This window comes from Rhea pennata, chromosome 1 (genome assembly GCF_028389875.1).
Source record: "Rhea pennata isolate bPtePen1 chromosome 1, bPtePen1.pri, whole genome shotgun sequence".
Taxonomy (NCBI): domain Eukaryota; kingdom Metazoa; phylum Chordata; class Aves; order Rheiformes; family Rheidae; genus Rhea; species Rhea pennata.
Window position 1 is genome coordinate 33894875 of NC_084663.1, and position 21493 is coordinate 33916367.

Below are 21493 nucleotides of genomic sequence, written 5' to 3' on the forward strand. Positions count from 1 at the left end.
TATTTCCCCCCCCTTTTACATACATATGTGTGTGTGCGTGTGCGCGCCGCGGGCCCAGCCTACGTTTTCCGCACCCCGTAAAACTTCCGCGGGCTCTGCCGGCAGCGCCGGCTTAAGCGCTTCTGCCTGCGGCAGGGTGAAAGCCGAGGCCACTCACGCCGTGGGGCTGCGACGCGCGCGACCCGGCCGCCCCTTTGCGGCGATCACGTTTTCCAGCTCCTATGGCGGGGCTGGACACGCTCTCTCTTTTTTTTTATTAATTTTATTATTTTTATCATTTTTTTCCTTTCATTTTTTTTTAAACGCTGCCGGCGAAAGCGCCCGGCGGATCGCTGCTCCCTGCCATTTTTCCGCGGCGCACCGCCGCGGCTGGCCGAGGCGGCATCCCGCGGGCACCTTCCGCGCGGCCGCGCCGCGGACCCTGCGCCCCGCGGAGCTGCCGCATGGCGCGGCCCCCCCCCCCCCCCCGCCCCTCCATCCGCCGGGCTGCGGCCCGCCACAGCGGGCCTCCCGACCCCGTTTTTTATCTTCAGAAATCGCGCGCGCCCGGCGGGGAGGCACGGTTTTGGGGGGTAGGGGGGGCGCCCGGCGGGGCCGGGGCGCGCGGCGCGGGCCGCCCCGCCGAGGGCAGCGCGGGCGCGGGCCGCGGCGCGCAGACAAAGGCGGCGCCGGCGGCGCGGCGAGCCGCTCCCGCGTCCCCGTCCCCGATTGCATCAGATGCTGCCTACCTTCCCCGGCAGCCGCGGGTCCGCTCGCTGCAGTCCGCCCTCTCCCCGGCGGGGAATTAGCAACAAAAAGAAAAAAAGGAAAAAAAAAGGGGGGGGGAAGGTATTTTAAAAAATAAAATGAAACAATAAAAAGAACGGCGGAAGAGCGGGGGAAATCGAAGTGGAGGGAGCAGACGGCGAGGAGGATGCCATGCCGCGCCGCGCCGCGCCGCGGGTGTGTGCGTGTGGCTGTGGGCGGGCGCGCGGGCGCGCGCCGCCGGGGCCGCGCGCGCCGCGGCCGCCAGGTGCTGCGCGGGGCGGCGCGCAGCCCCCGCGCCCGCCGCCGCCCCCTCCCACGTGGCCGCGGGCAGGGATTGCGCGCCGCGCCGCGCCTGCCAGGAGTCCGCTGCGCCGCGGCCGGACCTCCTGCGTGGGGGCAGATTTTTACCGCCTTTTAAAAAAAAAACTCATTTTTTTAACCCATTTTTTTTAAACTCGTTTTTCTCTCTTTTTGCCCTTCTGCCTGAGCGAAGGAGAACGCCTCCCGGCAGACAGGCAGGCAGGCCTGATGGTCGTGCACGACGGGGGATTTTCGCCAAGTTCTCTTTGCAATGGCCACAGAAGCTCTGGCATCACCGCGTTACCCAATTTCCTGTTTCATCACGGGAGATGTATAGACAGAAAATCGTGCTATTTCTGTGAGAGGTCAGAGTGCTATCAGCTGAGACAAGGCACATTTTCATGTATAAAGGAGGATTAGCTTTAATATTAAACGTGCGGACAATTTGCTAAAGCCCGTTACTCCCGCAGCTATCGCTATAAAGCGTCGTATTAGCTCCAATTTGCAGCTTTTCACAGTGGAGGACACTTCGGAGGCTGAACCTGAGCCAAGGTGGCCTCATCGTTGCCAGCATGCGGCCCAGACATTCGTTCCCCTGCTACAGGCACCTAGCGCGGGGTGTCCTGCAGCAGCAATACGTGAGGGCCAGGGCTACTTCAAGTCACCATCTGTGTATCTGCCTGGCAGATTCCCTTTACGGTTCTTGTGCTGCATTTCTTTTTTTCCTCCCCCCCCCACCCAGGTAATTCTTTGGATGTAAAGTGCTGTGCAAACAGTAATTTAATTAACACCCACTGCAGCCTCCGAGGAAGAGATGTTCCTCCTTCAAGTAATGAAGCTGGAGCTCGAGGAGGAGTTAATTGCCCAAGGTTATTAAGCCAAGGGCTGGTCTTTCAACACTTCCTCATGTGAATAAATCTCTCTCACTGCTCACGGAGTGATGTCCCATGGAAATTTCATAGGATATCAAAGGATTCATAGGATTTCATAGGATATTTCATAGGATTTCAGAAAGGATATCAGGTCGGATTCCAAGCTTAACTCGTGATCCAATCCTATGTGCAAAGCACTAGACTGTTGTCCATGCCAAAAGGCAGAACATAATTGCAACTTACTCTTGCTCCACTAGACTTAGGTCTCTTTAAACTGAGAATCAACTCCCATAATCACTAAATAAAAGTTTTATTAGGTGGTGGACATGCTCAGTGTCACTAATGTAGAGAATTAGAAGAAACTTTCATTTCTCCTTGAAACAAAATGTGTGTCAGACTGAATATCAGATAATTGTTATATAATTTGATGCATTCTGTTACCACCATTGATTTTATACCTGCAAAGACAAAAATCTGTAACTTATAAATAATTCTAATCTTACATTTCTATGTGCTGGTTCTTAGAACCAGAGTAGTTACTTTTTACAGAATTTGAGATGAATCTGTTTAGAGTATCTTAACAAAGCTCCACAAAAAGAATAGTGCTTTTCAGAAACAAAAAACTTTTTTACTGTATATTTTTATTGCAATTTTAATATTGCACATTGTTGATTCTATTTTCCTTGATATTCTGTGAAACTTTGATGTTTGTGACCAGTGGCTTCTAGTTCTAGCTTTTGCTCTGTAAGCTTTTTCCTTTATAGATTTTCATGTCATTTACTTTGTCATTGGCCTTATTCACCTTGTACTGGCTTTTCTTTTTATCTTTATATATATGTGTATATATATATATGTTTGTATATATATACATATATATAATCTCATTCCTTCATCTGGCTTCAAATGCACTAAAGATTCAGGAATTTGCTTTTATATTTTTGGCCTGTCATTTTTCTTCCTGTTTTCCATCTGGAACTGTCTATTCTGTTCTTGGATACCTTTCAATTTACCTTTAGCTCGTCAAAATGGATCCTCTTCTCTGTTGTTTGCAGTATTTCCTTGCCTTTCTTTTCTGTCACTGATAACCCCATTTCCATTTTTCTTTTGCTCAGACTTGCAAATTCAAAATGATCTTTAGATTGTATTTCAACTGCCTAAAATGCATCAACAGCCACGGTCATTATAACTACACACCAAAGTACAATGTCCTTCCAGAGTTTGTGAAATTCCTTTCTAAATCGTCCTTCAAACATGCATGCTTATTGACTGATCCAAACTACCTAATAGAAACAACAGACACATAATGAAAAACAGTAACTATGCAATAAAAATGAATTCAAAAGAAATCAGAACACATCAAATCATTCTTTGTTCGACTAAATCATCACACGTGAAAATTTGGCAAGCTTGTCTGTACATGGTTTATGACTTCTGTTTGATTTGGCATGCATTTTTTAAAAGTGGAACCTGGTTGGCTTCTTCACTGTCTTTCGCTTCCAAATTGCTGTAAAGTGCGCAAGAGTTTCCAGGCAAAGTTTTGTACCTGGCACAAAGCTGACGACAGAGGATCATTGAATTTGGGTGTTTATCTGTTCATATATTTTACCCCTGGGCAAATATATGCCTACAGCCTAGGGGAAAGCAGTTGTTGAAGTAGCTGAGGGGGTGGGGGGGATTTACTGCTGCTCATGTGAGAAGCCCAACAAGAGAACTAGAGCTTCTTACAAAAATGCTTTTTCACCTCTAATTTAGTGCATCTGTCTTTGGCATGTTTGTACTTACATGTTAGTACATGTGTGAAAGAGAGGGGAAAAAAGAGAGACAACCAGAAGCAGAAAATCAACTGAAGGAGAAAAATTCTGTGTTTTGCAGAGAAGCTGCTTGATGCTGGAAAGTAACCTTGAACGTCTCTGAAGATTCTGACTGGTCTTCAGGAATGACCAAGAATGATGAGGAAGCCCATGGTGCAGTCAGTGGCTGTTTCTACATCTCTGTTTATCTTGTGTCAGCTGAAGCAAAAAGCACATGGACTTTGGGGGATTTTTTTGATTTTTGTTTGTTTGTTTGTTTGTTTTTAATAAAGGCTCTATGTCCATTTGCCACAGAAAGCCCCTGAACTTTGTTCTCTGATCCTCTGAAAGGCAGCATCTAAGTCACTGGGCTACTCACAGGAGGGGAAGTACTGGTCCTCTTTTGGGAAGTACTTAACTAGTGAGATCCCCTTCCCTTCAAGGCATTACAGAGACTTGGTGCTTGAAAAGTACAGCAGATCTGCCAGAAGGAGAAACAAAGTGGTGGTACCTCCTCAAACTGAGCACAAACACATTGAGCATGCACTTGGGGCCCATGGACATGCACGAGCTCTTCCAAGGTGGCGCAGCAATGGCCCCATGCAACTTTCCTCTTGGAATTGAATTAAACTTCTCCACAAATATCTGCTGTCTCTCTAGTCTGAGGTGCCAGGAATTGCTCTCTGATGGAAAGAAAGGCTTCTCAGAAGTGCACTTGCTGCTGCTGTGCTAAAACCCTGCTGGTGCTAGCAGGGTCCCAGTGCTGATTCTCTGACACTAGTTGACAAGGATATTTTGGCTGACAACAGAGCAAGGGAAAACATCATTGACTACGCTGTGTAATGGGGAGGTCCGTGCATGACTGGTCTTGCATGATACTCTGAAAATGACTGCCCACACTTGTCACAGAACTCGTGAACGCTGATAGCATCAACTGTGTTTAAACATGTGTTCAGCCACCTCCAACTCTGCATGTTGAGACAATCAGTTTTTGAGGGCTGTGAAATCTTGCATGCATTTCTGTGACTCTGTGATCATGAGATAACATCGTTTGTTAGTTTCCTAGCCAAAGCGTGGTGTACAACTATGATGACTAATCCTCTTTAGATTCAGGAATTCATGCAACGAACCAGGTAGTTGTGCTTTTCCTCTTACCTCCTGACCATCTGCTCTGACTCTTTTCTCTGGTCTGAACAAGTGTTTTGCTAGAACACAAAGGTTTCAAATTTCTTGCAAGAGCCTAAGGAAACAGCAGTGACTGAAACAAAAACATTTGCAAATTCGATAGATGCTTGTAGCGATAGCAAAACTTCATTAAAGCGTGCTTTAAAAGTACGTGTGACAAAATGCTTTTCCAGTTTAAGCTCTTTTAAGGCATTGGTTCATATTGTCAATTTATAGTGAAGGTCTGACTAGACCATAATACTTTTATCTTTCTGAAATAAGTGGATTCAAACTATATCGTAACCAGGATGCAGGGTTGTGTTATGACACAAAGGGGAGTTCCTCTCCCATATTCCCCAGAAAAGGATACTTTTTGCCATTCCATTTGTACTGGATAACTTTAAAAGCTTCCTCCATGTATTCAGGGATATTCTCTGTGATGAGGGGTTGTGATGAGGGGTCCTGGCAGCCTGTGACTCCTAGTCCTAGTTTAAAGTATAGCTGTGGAAAATGGGATGTGACTAGAAACTTGAAATAATTGATAACTCTTGTGAATTAAATCATAGTGGACATAATATCTTCAATCAAGGACCTGCCTGCTAGTGCACAGCCCACTAACTGAATTCTCCTCTATTAAAAAAGGAAAAAAAAAGGGATGAAAAACTTTAATTCAGAATTGAGTGCCAAATATCTAAATCTAAATCCATCCATCTAAATCCATGTCATTAATGAAAAATATTCAAGTTTTTAGACATCTGTTGCTCCTTCTCACATCTATGGGGACTGAGGAGTCTCAGTATCTCTAGAAATCAGAGTGCCTGTGTAGCTGAATGAGTGTGAAATTAGGTGCTAATGTACAAGTATCTATGTTGCATATACTGACCTTATTGTAATCCACTAGTAATATATCCTAGGAGTGTCACGGTATCAAAAAGCATCATGAAATTAATGAAGTTGGAAAAAAAATAGGGAAAATTCTTGTTTTTGACAAGTCCTTCTTAATATGGTAGAATGAGTTTTTCAGGATGGTGGCAAACATGATGGATGAACTTTTAAATCACCACAGTAAACAATAAACCAATAAAGATCATCTTTATACATAGGAAACTATGCAAAATTAAAGAACTGCAAGGTAGCAGACTAGATTAAAATAAAGTTCTTTAAAAACATCTTGACTACTAATGTATTTTTAAAAGAATAAAACAAAATAAAGCTATTGACATTCCTAAGGGCATGTCAGGAAAGGTAATTGAAATACAGCAAAAATGCTAAGCTTATTCAAAAGCTGAGGTTGTTAAGAGTGGGCAAGTGCAGCATGTGGTGTCAGGGACCTATCCCATTACTCTACTGATATTTCCATTACGCTTTGCAGGCTTTACAATTCAAACAAATTTCATTTTTTATGAAATACAAATTTCATAACCTGTGATTTATGAGGCTTTGGATATCATGTATTGCTTGAAATGCCTGTCCTAAAGACAGCGGCAGTGCTCCAGGCCAAAGCAGCGCTCTATGTGTATTTGTTCCGTAATTTTTATGTTCATATGCTTTATGAATGAGTCAAGTTCTACTGAAAACACATAAAACTGATATAGTGAAACTAACCAGAACTTCTTGTTAAAAATATACCAAAACTTCCTGATATGGTTGAGAAAGGGAAGTCTAGAGCAAGCTACGGTGGCCAGTTCCCCTGGGCCTCCCTGGCAGCGTGGACCTGGTCAAAGTCAGCTGCACCTCCGGGACATGCTGCTGAATTCAAGCTGTAAATAACAGAGAAAGGAAAATAGCAAACAAAAATGCTGAAGTATACAGCTCTATTAAGAGTCATATTTAAAAACATCCTGAGGTACCTGTGTCACAACCTATTTCCATCTCTCTTTTGGGGCTTCATATAGCAGCTATTGTTACAATAATGAAGTGCTCAGATTTGCTTGTTGCCTGTTTGTAGAACTAGAAATGACGTACATTCCTGCAGTCCAGTAAGTACTCTGTGTCTGAATTCTCTAGTTTCAAAGATAGTCTTTAGGAAATTATCTTCATAGGAAATTATTTTTTTAAAACATGTACTTAATTGAAGAGTCTATCATTTTGTAGAGTTATTGATTGTGATAAGTACTTTTTACTTACACAGTATTTTTCATCTCAGAATCTCATAATATTTTGCTACAAGGGGCAAATACTAACAGTCCCACAGCAGATGAAGAGCTTGGAGGAAAAATGAGAGAATTAATGTTTTATTCAAGACTACCTATCAAATAGCAGAGCAAGACTAGCTGGCTCAAGAACAGCTAGTTGTTTCTCTGATGTCTCTTAGGGGGATCCTACAAGCCAAAAGCCTTTCATTGCATTTCTCTAGGATAGAAACCAACAGTCTTTCTGCAGATCTTGGTGCTATTAGCATTTTGGTGCAAAACATGACTGCCCCCAGTCTCCAGTTGGATACTACACCTGCAAATTTTCTTTTCAAGAGCTGCTATCCTGTATCAATGCAGTAACCAGGAAGTTTTATATGAAGGAACACAGTATAGCAGGAGAAAAAACATTTTAAAACACTGTATACATCTTTCTTAATTATCAGTATATGCCTCCACAGAGGTCGGTCTGTCTTCATCCCAGCTTATTTGGAGACAGAAAGCTGAGCTTGCTTCCTACCAATTTCTGTTTCATTCTGTTTTCTAGTGACTGTATATTTATTCTCTTAAAGTCATGTTCCAAAGCTGTGGACTTATACCCTCTTCTGCGTCAGGCCTGACCTGCGGTGCTCAGTATGGTTTAGAAATTAGATATCAGAGTGAACAAAACCGGAGGCTGTTGGGCAACCTCTTCTGGTAAACAAGGTTTAGCTGAAGATACTGTTCCCTTAGCTATACATACAACTAATTGTGTACATTTTTACAGCAAACAAGACAGTAATTAGCAATGGCACATGCACAATTCAAACATTATTAGAGGCCCTTTGTACCGGAAAAGCGATTTGATTCCCACTACTTTATCTCATCTACAAGTTTCTCCTGGTTTCCATCTGCTTCATATTATTTTGTCAGAAGATGAAAAAAAACAAGTAAAATTTTAACAAAATTATATCAGAAGAAAAGTACAATAAAATTTCTAAGATGCCTATAAAATCTATGTTGATTCAAAAGGAATTATCTTGATGTATAGGATTGTAGAAAAGATTCTTACTACAGCAGAGCACACCACAAGCTTTAGCAGTAGAACTAGTGCATAAACCTCTGGGTAAACAGAAGGCAGGTGGCATATAACGACTTATAGTATATGTAAATTTATATGTTCTACTATTTAATATTTAAAATTTATAGGCAGATTACATATAGTACAAAAATGCAAAAAACCTATAAATAGGTTTAGAATACAAATTTGATGCATAAACTTGATCCTATTTTTGTTAGAGTATACTTAGTCCAAAATAGCCGTTAGAAAATGCTGTGTTGTTAAAGCCTTGCTTTGGCAGTAAATCATAGCCTGATCCTGCAAATATTGCGCACTCGAATATTGAATCATGATGTAAATATTGTTACGAACCGGAATACTCTTAGTTGCCTGACTACATTTTTACTGTTACCATAATGGCATAATGTAGTCGCAAAAGGAAGGAGTAAATGTATTTTGTAAACCTATTTTAAAATATTAACATCCATAGCAAATGTTACCTGGTCCACATTGTAGATACTTTTCTAAAAGGTTAAAAAGCAATCCCCTCAAACTTTTAGCTCACATTTGTTCCCAGAAGGACCAGTTACACTGCTATTGCCCCCAAAGCCAGTGCTGGTGTTTTTAACCAAGATCAGCTGCCTTGAAAAAGTGCTCTGGGACTGTGATTCGCACTGCTGGAAAAGGGAGCATCCCATCCCTTCCCGTCCCTTTTCCACTTGAAAGCATCCCTACAAAATTGGTATTTTCCTTTATCAGAGCAGATCCCTTTCTGGGATCTAAGCAGCCTTCATGAAAGTACTCAGATGCTGGAGGTGGTGGGAGTAGGACGGGGTGGGAGGCAGCTGTGCAGAGGGACAGTGCCCACCATTGTGCTGCCACTAAGCTCCTCCAGGCGAAACTGGGAGGAACTGAGTGCGTGCAAGACGAGGAAGATAAGACAGATTTCACAATGTCTAGGGTCTCCTTATTTTGCAAGAAGTTTGATTGTAAGTTGGATGTCAGTAGATACCCCTGGATACCACAGGGAAATTTAGGAGGCTGCTGCCTTCTCCAGTGAAGAAGAAGGCCCTTTGCTGCTTGGGTTTTCACTACTTTTTTAATTTAGTTGTGTGCACTGTTATGTTTTACATGCTCTACTGACCAGAAGGCTTTCCTCTGATACCTCTGCCCTCCTCCAGGTCCCAGCCTGGGTTTCTGGCCCTCGCTGAGCTGCCTGGGGTGTCCTGGGGATGACGGGAGGAGGCGCCAGCCTTCTCAGCCCACTGCACGTGCTCCTGCCTGCCTTGCCCTGGGCAGTCCGGGCCTGGCACACACAGCTGCACGGCGCCGCTGCGTCCCCAGCGCCTCGTCCCTGAACCAACCCATTTTTGCTCTGAACAAAACGTAACACGTTGCATTTCCCTGGGTGAAGCCAGAAGCAGTGCACGTGCCCACCCAGCTTCCTACCACGTATCACACATGAGGAAGTCATAAACCCGATGGTGAGCGAGTATCCCAGATATTTCCTGGGAATTCAGACTCCTCAGCTGTGCTAGCACACGGCATGGCGCATAGTCAGGAGCTCGGTTTGCCATGTCCGCCGTGTATCTCCAAAGCTGGGGGGCCCGCCTGTCTGGGCTGCACTTGGCCCGGGCAGAGTGACAGGAGTGTCAGAATCACAGTTTTGCAAAGCTTGGCGAGGGTTGCCTGAATGCAGAGCAGCCAGTAATGAAGGGGAGCTGTGGTGACAGATCCACCCACCCTTGCTGCACCTTGGCCACCGCGTCCATGGCAGCTGGGGCAGGCGTCAGCCCTGCGGCTGGAAGCCACCAACACCATCCATGACAGGGGAAAGGGGCTGGCGGCGGAAACCGTACTTAAGAGTGAGAAAAGATTTTTTATGTGCCAACTTGGAGAGACAACAACCATTTTTCCATCTTTGTTTTAGGATTTGCAGCCCCTGCGGTGCCTGCAGCCTGCCAAGGTTGCAGCTACTGGCTGCAAGAATTGGAAGCGTGCACCAGAGCAAGCACAGGGGCTGTGAGGAAGAGGATGAGTGAGGGGAGCAGGCTCTGCCAGGCAAACATGCACAGTCATGGTGTGGGCAGCACAAGCCAGAGCAAACGTTGAACAGATACATGCCTACGTCCAGCCCCAGAGCGCGGAGGAGCAGGCGCTGGGAGAACTGGCATGACAGCCGGGAAAGCTGCTGCAGCTTTCTCTGTGTCTCCAGTCTTCCCAGCTGGCTCCGTGTTCATGTGCTGTTCAGGTCCTACGGTCCCCATCCCCGATGGCAGGAGCTCACCCACGCCTGGCAGTCCCACCGGAGCACGGCTCCTGCAGGGGCGGCCGTCCTCACAGCCACCTCCACTTCCAGCTGGTGCCTTGCACACACCTGTGCCACTTGCTGCATTATAAATACATATTTAAACCTACACCTGTAAGGAAGTGGTGCTGAGTAAACAGAATAGTTCTGCAGTTTTCCTTTTTTTCACACAGTTTAGTTTTTGCATTGAAATTGGTGCTTTCCTTGGAACTGAAGATGTTTGGGCGACATTCAAGGTCACTGGCAGATGGTGTTGCTCACCGGACGCTGGGGAAAGGCAGGAGGGCAGGCACTGGTGATGGTCCGCCACAGGCAGGCCTGTTTGCGTGGCATTGGCCACCTGAGAGGTGTGAAAAACCCGGGCAGCGTGTGACAGATCCGCCGGCAGCAGAAGGTGTGCTCAGAAGGTATCTGAGCTCACCCACAAACTTCCTTTCTCTCTTCTTCACTGACCTGAAAGAAATCCAACACCCCAACCCCCCCAACCACCTAATGTCAGTTCTCGGAGTACACTTGGCAGAGGAAATTTTGACAGGATTTTGAGTGTGGTTTTGAGTGGCCAAAACCAGGACCTTAAATGAAACAGTGATCCAACTTTGGGGCAGGCCTACTACCTACAATGAGAAAAGCATAAACAAGAGCAGCAGCATGTGCTACAGGAAGCTAAGAAACTAAAAATGTGGTTTATCAGAGCATGTTTGGCTTGTACAATTTTAATCAAAAATGCACCGGGTTCCACCATACGAGTAACCGATGGCAAAGTGTTTAGAAAGCCCCACCCTCTGCATAGTAAATATTCAACAGGTAGTGAGGCAGTGTCCATAAATGATCAAAAAGCTCTTGAAGCTCGATGCTTACAGCATTATGCAATTATTGCAATCTGAGCATTTTTTGAGCATGGCAAATATTTGCTCTCAGTTTCATGGCTGACTCTGCCACCTGCATGTACGTACATCGCTTCTGTAGACACAAGAATTCGAGTCTCACCTTGTTTGCTTTTGGGTTTTCATGCAGGAGGCGTGTTCAGTGCCAGCACGTACTGTTACAGCTACATAGCAATTTACTTTTCTCTGACGTGCAGCTAGTTTTCAATGGCAGCTGATGCTATTCACTTATTTCTGTCTTGGAATAAACAAATATGTGGTTACCACTGCCACTCATGACTCATTAAGTTGTGTTTCCTAACCAGGTAATCAGTTACCTGAAAATGCTGTGACAGCACAGTTTATGAGCTGTGTAATGCAAAGAAGACAGTAACACCACCAAAGGCCTCATACTTTAGGCCTTTTGCATAAAGCAATACTGTATTGGGACTTCTAAAAATTGGCCCCAATTAAGGGAATTTTTCTCATCATTTTAATCTCATGCTTGCAAAATTTCCAAATTAAAATTCATATTTTCCCTTCACTTTTATCCTTCCCTTTTTTCCCCATTTTACTAAGGGCTAAGTCGTACCATGCTCTTGTGAAAGGGTGAAGCACGAATTACATTAGCTAAGTATGAACATAACTTTCCCTTTCCATTTGCTTCAGGGCATAACACTTGTCTAATTAAAATACTCTACTACCAGCTCATCCGCATTGCCCTGTGTGCCGGGGAGGCAGAGCTAATCAGGACTTCATCCGCTGCTCTGTGGTATAGGATGCAGGGGCAAAAGTGCATACCGTTCCCTTCCACATGCTGGTGATGTTATGCAAAACCTAGAAGGCCCATTTGGGGCTGCATGGGTATGACTGTTTACTTTCATGCTTTTTCCACAGGTCTGGAGTGCAAGCTGGAGGATGAAATCAAACACTGATTTATTTATTTATTTTTTTAAATTTAGTATTTTACTACTTTTGGCACCCTGGAAAATATTAACTGACTTACAAAAGTGACCAAATCTCCTTCATCTAACCACTCTAAAAGTACTGGGTCAAAGAGAATTCAGCCATATTTCATTTGGAGGTCTATCAATTTCCCTGGGAGATAAGTTCTTGGGTGGAATTGTTTATTTTCTCCTATGCTGGTGGCGTAACTATATTTAATAACTTGCATATTGCAAATGCCATTACTTTCATGCTTGAATTATTTATATCTTTGTCATGCTTGCACAGCACAACTTCCCTCTGGTTTCCAGCCGTTCGGATTATTTGGTGTTTACACATCATACTCTATGACAATAATATGGGACATGGTTCATGCAAGTGGGCTACTTTAATAGACTTTGCCAAGGAAAAGTTTGTAGACTGAGATGGTGCCTTGTATAAGTCTGACTAATATCACTGAGTAAGACAAGCTTTTTAGCACCCAACCCCTTCTTCAGGCAGGATGTAGAAACTTCAAAGCTGAGCATAAGTTGAGGATAGATGCTCTAAGCTGAATTAGGTATGAAGAAGATAAACCACCTGGCAGAGAAGGTAGTTGGTACTTGTGCAGGGAAGTGGAGAGTTTTGATAAACATTAGGAGACATTTATCTCCTGAAATATAGAGCAGGTATCATCTGGGTAAGGTGAGGATGGGGAAGGAGAGGATTATGCTGTGCTATGAAATCAGTATCTCAATCTGGATTTGACATAGAGGTTTGTTGCTTCTATTTCAGGCCTGAAGAAGAGCTTGTGCTCCTGCAAGCTTGTTTTTGTTTTTAAATTAAACTAGTTAGTCTTGCAAAAGATAGTATCTCTACTTACAACTCTTATCTTGTTTACGTCCTTATGCCTTTTTGGTTACTATATTGCTACTTCTTTCAAAGCACTTTAAATAGATACTGAATACAGCTTGCTTACTTTGAGATATGACAGTATGTGGAGTATGGGATACTCCAGATTTTGGAGTGGATTTTTTCTGAGAACAAATGTCCCTCCGCTATACTGCAACTTTTCTATTTAAGATGTATAGAAAGATATCATTGTTAGTTATTTGACATCTAAACAGAAAATTCATTTTGCTTAGTTCTGTTTTCCATCTCAGTCTTGATACGCATTCAATTTGGGATACACATTTTTGTCTTTTTTCCTTTTTCTGTTCCAGGAGACAGGTGTTCACATTTCAGCCAAACAGGAAGTGCTTTATCTTTAATACAGACGGGTTATGACTAATAATACTCTTATTGATGTACAGTGGTGCTGTCCTCAAACATGCTTGCTTTCTTCCAGATTTTTTTTTCAGAACCCAGAGTTAAAGAAACTAGCAGCTGATGTTCTGTCAGTCCCAAATGAAACCTTTATACATCTATGTATAAAATTGGTAACAAGATGTGATCAGAGTATGTGTATGTCAGCTTCATTTGCAAAATCAGATTCTGACAGGAAATGGAAAACAGCAAAATCATCCTCAAGTGGATTCTGATAACTCTGAAATTTGAATTTTTATCTTCTTTCATTTGATCCTCTTTAAGGATTAACACAGTGCGTCAGGACAGAGCCTCCTACACAGGGAACTTTACAGACAGAAAATAACGTTAAAAGGTTTTATATCACAGTAGAAAGAAAACCATTTGTAACAGCAGGAGAATGAAGAATGAATTTAAAGGAAACAGTTGCTTTTTTCATAATTATTCTACTTAATTAAATCAGTACAAGAATTGTCCTATTTTTCTCTGAGGTATGAGATCGGTCTCAAATTAGCAAGTGAGGAGGAAACGTGGAAATACTGCTGCATATGGCGTCATCTGATCTCTCTTGATGCACGGTTTTGTCTCGGTTTTGTCGGTCTGCCCGAAGCGCCCAGGAGAGCCGTGGGGCGCCCGGCCCGGCTCCGGCTCTCAGGCCGAGCAGCTCTTCTTGGCGCGGCGGTGGCTGCACTCCCAGGCAGCACAGCAACGTGTGCATTTAAATAAAATATTCACCCAGAAGTCGCACAGCTTGCTTACGGGCACGCTGGGACGGTCCTCTTAGCATGCCTAATTTCCATGCTGGAAAGTCCCCTTGCAAAAGTGGTAATATCTTTCTTTAAATACTGTCAGTTTGGTTATCTCAGAAGCTCATTGAAGCATTTACTGTGAAAGGGCATCTGTGAGAAATTCTGTGATTGGTACAGCTGGAGTAATGTCTGGGAATGTTTTTAAGAGCCTATAAAACTGAAAAGACAGTTTGTTCAAAGACCAAATACCTGGTAACTACATGCCAGAAATGTAGCTTGTTTTTCCACTGTTGGCCTCACTGGCCACTTAGAAGCTGTATGCTGTACTCCAGATGTCATATGTGATGCCATAAAACACACACAAGCATTTTAACCTTGAAAGGAAAAACAGCAGGAGAATAGTTCTGGTAACGATCCAGACACAATTTGTAATAGGACTAGGTATAAGACCTGGAAGTCGGGAGAACTCTTCTCATGCCATGGTTTAGGAGAAGGGCTTTACCCCGCTGCCTGTCTCCTGTGCAGCTCCTCAGCATGCACCTCAGTTACTTGCTAGTTCTAGTGCAGAATTTGAGCTCCATTTTATTTTTTTGTTTTCATATAAATTCCATATATGAGGACTTGAGTATAAAAATAACTTAAAATAAGCTCAAGTCCAAAAATACTTTAAAATAAGCATTAAATTTGGTGGGGCTCAAGACTCACTCGCTTGATAATTGGGATCCTCAGAGCTCAAATACAGTACAGGTAATGCAATCTTTGCCATGAAACTCAAATAGAAGAGGATCTAGTGCTGCTGGCCCATATGTGAAAAGATGAACTTTCTAAACCTGGCTATGACAGGAGCTGCCCAGGCTGGTCACACGTCTAATAAAGAGAAAGAGCTCCAGCAAGAGAGAGCTCCTGCGGACCCGCTGCAGAAACCTGAAAAAGTTCAGGAAACCTTTGTGGGGCGTCTGAGAAAGAGCAGAGTAGCAGTGGTTGTGTGTGTTTCTATACTGCCGTTACATGAAAGGTCAGGGGCACAGTCCAAACCAATGGCTGTGGCTGCCAAATCCATTCCAGACATGGAATTAATAAAAAATGAGGCTTCTCTGAGGCAATGTATCAAGCGCTGAGGCCCCTCTTCTGTAGAAACAAGCACACACACACACACACACACACACACACACGTACAAATAGATAGCCCAGTCGAATGGATCTGTTAACTTGGTGGGCTGACCTGGCTGCGCTGGACCATGACATGTTTTCGCTGAGCTGTTTCTCATTATATCTAATGTGGACACCAGCTTGGCCATCTGAAGGCTAATGGCTCTTCGGTGGGTCACTGGTGCTGTGCCATGGTGTGCAGCAAGGTGATGAGCCACTGGCAACCAGCCCTGGCACGGCCCTGGCTCTGATGACCAGTAGAAGGAGAGCTGCCCTGGCCACTTTGGCACCCACGGATGGGTACAGCCACATGTGTTTGGTCTTGTCCAGCACAGTCACTGTGTATTGAGAACAAACATTTGTATTTTGGCAAAGAAGCAACCCTTGGACTGTAATAGCAATACTATCAGGTTTGAAGACCCTTTAACAAACCCTGGCCACTTACTCTTTTTGTAGAAGGGTTGGTTAGAAGAGAAGTTAATATTTTTGCTGGGCTTTGGAAGGGATTTTCAGTTCTTTTCCTATTAAATCCTTGTTAACTTTATGCTAAGTTTCAAAAGAGTGAACTGGGGTGAATATATGACATCTAATACAACCATTACATGACCATGCTACTGGTAAGACTGAGACCTCCAGAGCAAAGACTTTCTCCATCTTTGTATCTTTCAGATTAGCTGGCACATTGACAGGAAAAATATAACCCAAACTGATTGTTCAAAATCAAATATCTTTCAATTTCTATGTTGCTATACTCTTAAAAATAATTCATTACTATAATTTACCTTTGTTGCAGCCCTCTATAAAGAAAAGTGAAAAAGCCCTCACATCCCATTTAAAATGTTTCTTTACTTTCCTCCTTTTTCAGTAGGCAAAGTTACTCATCCTCAAAACACCTTATGAGAATAGTCATAGGTCAGACCATCTATTTTATTCCACAAAGGGTATTTTCATCTTACTGGAGACAAAGATATTGGCTATGAGTCAAGGCCAGTTCCTCCCTTCAAATGTCAGTTCTGCATCAACCTCTTGGCTAAAAAAAATCTTACTCTCTTTTCCTTCCTGCCTGATTACCGGAAGATTGCATGAAACCTACTGTTTTCTGTTAGTTTTTTATTTTTAGGAAGTGTTTTGTCTAGTTAGTAAATGGTCTGCAGATAAGCTGGTTGGCAGCAGACATTAAATTACATGTTTCAAAAATTTCCTCCCTTTCATAATTTTACAAAATGCTAATGTAAAGTTACACCGTAGTGTATTTGTAAGACTGTGTGAAAATGATGTATCTACTTACCCTTTGAATTTGGTTATCCTTTACAGTCTACAAGAGTATCTTCTAATAAGAATCTCTACAAAGCAAATGAAAAGTAGAGATATTTCTTTGGGGAAAAGAAGCCCTAATAAGCTTGCAAAATTCTGTAAGAGTTTGAAAAGTGAATGTATATGGATACCTGTGGTGGAGGGAAGAAAGGAAACCTACACTGTATTTCTCTGAAGAAGAGATAAAAGAAAATAAACCAGGAAAGATCTTGCAGAAGAAGGTAACAGCAGAACTGACAGAAACAAAACCATCTGCAGAAGTACATTAGATACCATATGTTTAAATTTATCAGTATTTATAAAAACAGAAGTTAATCAGAATAGTTATTCAAAGTAGTTGCTGATGCTTTTTGCTAAAACAGGCCATTTTCAGTAGGATTTCAGGCTACTTCAATGTTTCTCAATTAGAAAAATAGAATCTAATTCTTTCCCACTCTTATACATACTGCAGTAAGAAAGAAAATGTTTCATAAGCTCAGTTGTGGTCGAGTAGTCAAGTTGCCACTAGAAAATACAAAAGAGAAGAAGACTGCAATTCCATGCCAAACTAAAATTTGCAGAGGAGAACAATATGGATATTCTAGCAGTTAGCCCCTTTCAGACATAATAACCATCATAGGACTTCTCCACTGGGACTCAGAGATAAGCAGTATGCTGATCCAAGATATGAGTTCTTTAAATGGGTTGAGAAATTTAACCACAAGATGGAAACCGTCTCTGTTAAGTGCAGGAATAGCTAAGTGATGCATTTGACTTACCATAGGGGCTGGAAATCTATGGTAGCAAAGATTGAAATTTGTGTTATGTTAAATGGCTGACTCAGAGCGTTTTGGAACATGGCTCATATGCAGCAACCCAGCTAGAGACATGGCCTTTATTTCCTTTGCTATTTTAGAAGAATTACAGGGTTTGGGGCTGGGTCTTGGGAAGGAAAAGCTGCTGCATTTCCACCTCATAATAAATTTGGGGCTGAAGTTAACTCTTTAAGATTGGAAGGAGCAAAGGATGTGAAATATGTCATGCCTGAAATGAATGCTCTCACAGGAGAATTAAAGGGCAGCTTGCTGCCGCTAATAGTGTGAGTATAGGTTTCAGAAAATACAATGTGCAACAGGAATTTGGAGAATCCTGGGAGTCAGTGTTGGCTCTTTCTTTACAGAATCCACACTCGGGTTCCCTAGGAGAATGACTTGCAGGCTTCATTTCTCCATTTGACCTTTTATTGTCCAGTTTTTCCATATGAGTCCAAGGAGGTTAGAAGAGCCCTTGCAGCCTCTATTCCAGTGCATGCACAAACACAGACATGCACACTCAGAGCCAAACTCGGTATGAGCCACCCCAAGCCACGATCACTACTTCATACATGAATCATTGACTCCAGGCTGTTTCCTCAAACACTTGTGGTCTTAATAACCTGCTTAAAAGAACATAGTAAAAATTACACCCTTCTCAAGTCTGTTAACCCTCTGACCTGCGCAACGTCACCAGGTTGACAAATAAAGTGAATATTTCCATGTTATAGCCGTTGCAATGAGAATTTCCATCAGCCCAACACAACGTTACTGAAATGATGGCTGAGGTGGCCCGCACTGTCATGTGAAAACGGTGCATGTCTCTCATGAGACTTTGGCGCCACATTTACCACAAAAAGTTTACCAGAAAAAGATCTCCACTTGGGTCCGTGTAATCAACAGCCTTGCTGCTCCTGGTGCAGCTCCTTTGCAACAAACGCCTGCACAGAACAACAGCCTCCAAGAACTGGTTAGCAATCACAGTTTCCTACTGCTGATCTTCTTAGGAGCTACTTCATTTGTTTACTAGTATTTTCCAGCAAAATGCATCTCTCGTATGTGTATCATTTTCACTTGGGGTGCCTAATATTTAACGAGTAATAATTTCATAATGACTTGGGCTCCAGCCCTGAGAAACACTCTATCAGTGCATGAAATTACCGAACAGGACAGGAAGGAGTGGTACCGGCTGTCTATGAACTGGTGTTTATTTTAACAAAAAGTAGAATCATGGTTGATCACATTAGCCCTTGTCCAATAACTTCTGAACATTTGGGAATACCCAGATGTTCCCTGACCCAGAGCACCTGACCTTTCTCTGCTCCATTTTACTTTACTACAATCTGAGCTGTTTGCATATGATGTATCTAGAGTCTAGAAGATTTAAAGATCACCAAAAAGGTAGTTATATAATCTATGCTTCCTTTCTAAGACCTCTAATGAATTTCTGTTATTTTTAGTACGTATTCAACATTTATTATGTATCTATTCATGTTTTGCAATGGGAAAACCCTTTTTCCTATTTACTATATATAAACAATGACTAAAATAAAAATAACATTTATTTATAATTTAAATCACATTTTAAGCATGGTTGGTAATGACAGGTATTGTTGAGATTACCTGATAGATCTCTTACTGTAATATGTTTGTTTCTTTTACCTTTTCCTAATTTCAGATAATTATGCTGAAATTTTTCATTACTAGTAACTGCAGCAAGGTGGCATTTTCGTGTATCTGTGCGAAAAAAAAAATTATTTGGCCTATTTGTGAATAAAGTTAGGGAATAAAAACATTCTCCCTTAGTAAAAAAATCTTTTTTTAAGGATGGAGGAACAAGAGGTGCCTGAACTGAGTATGGAACTGCTCTTCTCTGTGCTGCTAAAGATGTCTAGATGGGATTGCTTAAATATTGGAACTGGAAGGATAGCCAGAGAAAAAGAGAATTAGGCTTGTAGAGCAGAGGCTACAAGGAGACCACCTGGGCAGCAAGAGTAGGAAAATCAGAGGAAGATAATTTGAACTGTGGAGAAATTGGAGCTGAGTGGACAAGGTAAATGTGGAATAGTGGAATTTGAATAGAGAATGCAAGCTGTGCTGCCCTACAAACTGTTTTCTGAGCTAAATGACCAGGGAACCAGAACCTCAGCGTATGATCTGCTGTGATCTAACAGGTTCAGGTACTCTTGGAGATGAGGTGACTAGGCACAACCTTGGGACTGAACAAACTTGGAAAGGAAGTGGGAGAAGAAAGGAGAAAACTTCAGGGAACTCAGAAGAAAGTAAACATGCTGTCTCTCATCTGCAGACAACTCAAGATTCCCAAGTCCGAGCATTCCTCTAATGTCAATAAACCCTCTATAAGTGAAAGCTTAACCTCGTTCTTGTGGTGGGTAAAGATGTTCCAAATACGTGATCACAGAGCACTGTCACACAAAGCAATTTCTGATTTTGATGATTTTTTTTTCTTTTAAAAGCTGGAAGAAGCAGTGAGTGATTGTTGTGGGTGACTCCATGCTGCAAGGGATGGAGGCACCTATCTGCCAACCTGACTTCTTGTCTAAGGAGGTTTGCTGCATGCCAGGGGCTCGTATATGAGATGTCATTGAAATACTACCAAGGCTTGTCCATATGTCAGACTGCTACCCTCTTCTGCTCATTCACGTGGGCACTAATGATACCAAGGGCAAATTGGAAATGATCAGACAGGATTTCATAGCTCTGGGGATGATTGTCAAGGGTCTGGGAGCCCAAGTGAACTTCTCCTCAATCCTGCCAATAAAGGGGAAGGATGAGAGAAGAAGCAGATGGATTTTCCAAGTTAACATCTGGCTACGCCACTGGGGTCGGCAACAGGGTTTTGGTTTCTATGATCATGGGACTCTGAAAATCAGCGACTGACGGGGAGAGATGGGATTCACCTCACTAACTGGGGCATGAATATCTTTGCCAACAGGTTGGCCAGACTGGTAAAGAGGGCTTTAAACTAGGTAGGAAGGGGGAAGAGGAGAGATATAGAGATGGAGTAGTCAACAAAACATGGCTCAAGTTGGTATACCTCCAGTGGGTTCATGCAGTTGCTGCATATGAGTACATACGAGAGCGTGTGAGACATGGCTATGGCAGATCCTCTTGCATCCCTCCTGGGAAATCTTCACACACAATTACCTCTCTGAAACGCATGTATACCAATGCACGCAGCATGGGGAATAAACAGGAGGAACTGGAGATCTGTGTGCGGTCACAGGGCCTCGGTCTCATTGCAATTACAGAGACACGGTGGGATAGCTCGCATGACTGGATCGCTGCCATGGATGGCTATGTGCTTTTTAGGAGAGACAGTCCAGGAAGGAGAGGTGGTGGAGCTGCTCTTTATGTAAGAGAGCAACCGGAATGTATCGGGCTCTGCCTAGGAGTGGAAGAAGAGCAAGCCGAGAGCTCAGGGGTAAGCATTAAAGGGCAGGCTAACAGGAGTGACACTGCTGTGGGTGTTTACTACGCGCTACCTGCTGAGGAAGAGGAAGCCAATGAGGCCTTCTACAGACAGCTGGAAGTAGCCTCACTATCACAGGCCCTGGCTGTCAGGGGAGACTTCAACCACCCTGGTATCTGCTGGAAGGGCAACACAGCTAGGCACAAAGAGTCCAGGAGGCTCCTGCAGAGCAGCGATGATAAGTTTTTGACACAGGTGGTGGAGAAGCCAACGAGGAGAGGTGTGCTGCTGGAACTTGTACTAACCAACAAAGAAGGATTTGTTGGAGGTGTGAAGGCTGAGGGCAGCCTTGGCTGCAGCGACCATCAGATGGCGGAATTCAGGATCCTGCATGGAGAAAGCAAGGCAATAAGTAAGGTCACAACCCTAGGCTTCAGGAGAGCAGACTTTGGCCTCTTCAGGGAACTATTTGGAGGAATCCCTTGGGTTAGGGCCCTAGAAGGAAGGGGGGGTCTAAGAGAGCTGGTTATTATTCAAGGATCGTTTTCACAAAGCTCAAGAGCAGTGCATCCCTATGAGTAAGAAGTGCATCAAAGGGAGCAGGAGACCTGCA

General features: G+C 43.3%; 1 protein-coding gene across 1 annotated transcript in view; it reads right to left on the reverse strand.

The window, feature by feature from the left end:
* Nucleotides 1–792, reverse strand: part of SLC38A1 (solute carrier family 38 member 1) — a 43422-nt gene extending 42630 nt beyond the window's left edge. Inside the window, exon 1 of the mRNA XM_062583897.1 lies at nt 729–792. The gene's annotated coding sequence lies outside the window, so the exon portion shown is untranslated. The remainder of the gene's footprint in view (nt 1–728) is intronic.
* Nucleotides 793–21493: the final 20701 nt, after the last annotated feature.